This window comes from Condylura cristata, unplaced genomic scaffold (assembly GCF_000260355.1).
Source record: "Condylura cristata isolate star-nosed mole 26May11 unplaced genomic scaffold, ConCri1.0 scaffold00010, whole genome shotgun sequence".
NCBI classification, from domain to species: Eukaryota; Metazoa; Chordata; class Mammalia; order Eulipotyphla; family Talpidae; genus Condylura; species Condylura cristata.
This window is the reverse complement of record NW_004567111.1, coordinates 6,322,126-6,325,199: the sequence shown is the minus strand read 5'-3', so window position 1 is coordinate 6,325,199 and position 3,074 is coordinate 6,322,126.

Here is a 3,074-nt window from a genome sequence, read left to right as displayed (position 1 = left end):
ACATTGCCAACAATGAATACCTAAAAAATATATAATAATGCTGTTACTTTTCAATTAGAAAATAGAGAAATAAAAAGACCAAATTCTACCCCGAGGGAAGCTTTCACAAAGGTTTTATGAGCTTAATTTCTCTAGTCGCTTCTCATCTCTCAAACATTCCTATCAATATGGAAGCCATAAACCAAGAGTAGCCGACTAGATTCTGACGCTCTTGTTAGAGGGTGTTGGCTCCTGCAGTATCATAAGCATGTAAGTGCTGTCTAACAAATGCTAGCGCTCCTAAATTACCTAGACAACATATATCAGTTGAGAGTAACTTTTAGTCTTTTCCCAGCCTCATCTTTTTTTCACAAGGCGTTGTTAAAGCAGAACTTAAAGTCTCCGGTCTAATAAGCTGGGAGGGGAAGGCCCTATTGACTCTTGCACCAATGAATACAGACATAGCAACTCCCATTCTTTCAGAAAGTTCTGTTGGACCCAGAACCTATGTAGACCATTTTATAAAAATGTGGGATCATTCACGCACACTATTTTCTTAGTTTTTCACATTGTGTTATGAACATATTTCAGAATCTCTGAATATTTTTATCTAACCTCATTTTAAAAGGCTTTAAAAAAAATTATACAGCAATAGCAAATATATTTCAATGAGTTAACTATATTGGGCCCGTTAGACTGTTTCTGGTTTTTCACTATTGTTTTACAGAGACAGTTACTATAGAAAATATCCCTTCCATAAAATACAAGCCTCAGTTACTTTAGGATAATTCCTGGAAAGCACACTTCTCTGTAAGTACAAAAGAAATTAGAGCTGCTAAGGAACTCCACTAAGGCTCTTGATTTAGTTAGTGAAGCTGGTGATTCACAGTTCATTGCCCAGAGCAATGGCAGATAATCACCAAGGCTCAGTTTTCTACTCCTCCATTTCACTTAACATTATAACTTAACATTATAACTTAATGTTAAAACTTTGTGATTCTATTACTATACCTTAACAGTCGTTATTATTGCCACAATAGATGAGAAATTGAGGCTTAGAAATATTAAGTGCCCACTCAAGTTCACTCAGCTAGTATAAAGACCCCAAAAGACTCAACTTCAAGATTCTTTAACTTATATCATCTAATCTCCTTAGTAAGTAAATCTATATTCTTGTGGACTGCTTTGTACAATATCAGAGTTATCTTCTTTTGAGAAAGACTTTAATACTGTTTTAAAAAAAAAACGGTACTTTTCCAAGGAAATGGGTTTCTAAATACAATAAACTCCCAGAAAGTTGGGAGTTTATTACAAATTCCAGAATGGTAAGCCTGCTGCTGAGAATAATTGCTGCCACTAGAAAGGGCTTCTGGTCCCCACCGCTGGTCTCCACTGTCAAATGTGTCCTATCCTCTCCCAGTTTACAGGGATTTCTCCCCTTTCATGAGCTCTTGGTTAATTACCCTAAAAAGCATGTCCTTCCCTTTTGACAGGCTACTTCCAATATTAAAATGAGGACAGACTGCCATTCTGTTCTAGCAGTTTACCACTAATACTGAACGGGTTTGTTTCTAGCCTAAAATACATTTATGCTTTGCTGAGTCAAAAAACAAGCTCCCCATTTTGACAGATCTAAAATTGATGTAGGAATTACTATTATATAATAATGATCAACAAAATCATGTCATTACAGAGTGCTTGCCAATGAAAACATAAACCACAGCAGGTGTTAAAAGTAACTGGAGAGCTAGCCAACCCTGAGCAAGCCTGTGGGAAATATATCTTATCTCATTAGTAACCTAGTCATTAATGGTTGTTTTAGGTATGTAACTCCCCAATTCTTGTTAACCTTGGGTAAGGAAAAGGCCTTATTAGAATCCAGATAAGCCTACTGCTGAACAAAAAAAAAAAAAATCAAGTTTTTTAAATTATTCCTAATTAATGGACATAAGTCTGTCTTTGAAGAAATGAGTCCTAAGAATGACAAACTGTCACTCCTAAAAAACCAATTCTACCAAGACAGGCCTGGAGATCCTCTGCAGAGACCCCCATCACTATCCGAGGAAAAGCAGTGAGGGTATTTTCTCCACAATCGATTAGAAATCTTTATTTCTTTAGAATATCTCAAGGGCAGAACCCAGAGATTCTACACAGTGACTGGGATCATCCTGATGTACAACCAAGGTTTACAATCACTTCCTAAAAACAACGAGCAGAAAGAAGAGTTAAAAGGAAATTCAACCCCAAGTTAAACACTATGGGCTGCCGAACTTAAGTGCAGTAGCACGCTCCATCGCTCCCATGTGGAACCTCCTCCCCAGAAATGGATGTCCTTTTGAGGCAAAAATGAATTACTTCCTCTAGTGCCCCAATGCAGTGCATGCCATAGGGGCCCAACACAGATGCCTGTTAAATTGGAACACTGCTCTCTCAGCCTTAGGCCGTTCCACTGGTAAAGGCAGGGTGGATGTATTATCCACGCATAAGTGCACTGCAGTGCAATCAGCTCTGCGCCCCTCGCTATCGGCGGGGATCAATAAACACTTATTTAGAGATCACTCCTCCAAACTAGACAGGCTTAGGGGAGGGAGCCTTCTCCCTCGAGTTGCCCCAACCAAGGAAGGAGCGGCCTTCCGAAACTAAGAATTCAAGGGAGCGGCCGAGGCCCCGGTGGGGGGAGGGGGCAGTGGCATGTGTGCCACGTGGATATCGCTGGACACCGCCGGCAGGAGCGGCGGCCTCCGGGGACAGCCCGTGGCTGAGTAACCCCCTTCCGGGCAGCCCGGCAGCGCGTGAGTCACGGTGAGCCCGGCGAGAGGAAGGGGTGGCCTGAGTCACATAGTCCGGGGGGAGATCGCAGGGTCCCCCAGGAAGGGGACGGCGGACCCTGGGGCCCAAGTGGGAGATGGGTCTCCGAACGGCTACTTCCTCGGGGGTCGAGGCGGCCGGAACGGGGGCCGCTCCGCGGGCCAGGGGATGCGGCTGGCAAACAGCAAGCGGCGCGGGGAGAAGGCCGGCCCGCCCGGGGCGCCGAAATCTCCCGCGCTCTGGAGCTGGCCCCTCCTCCCCAGCTGGGCCTCACGCCCCTCGCCGCC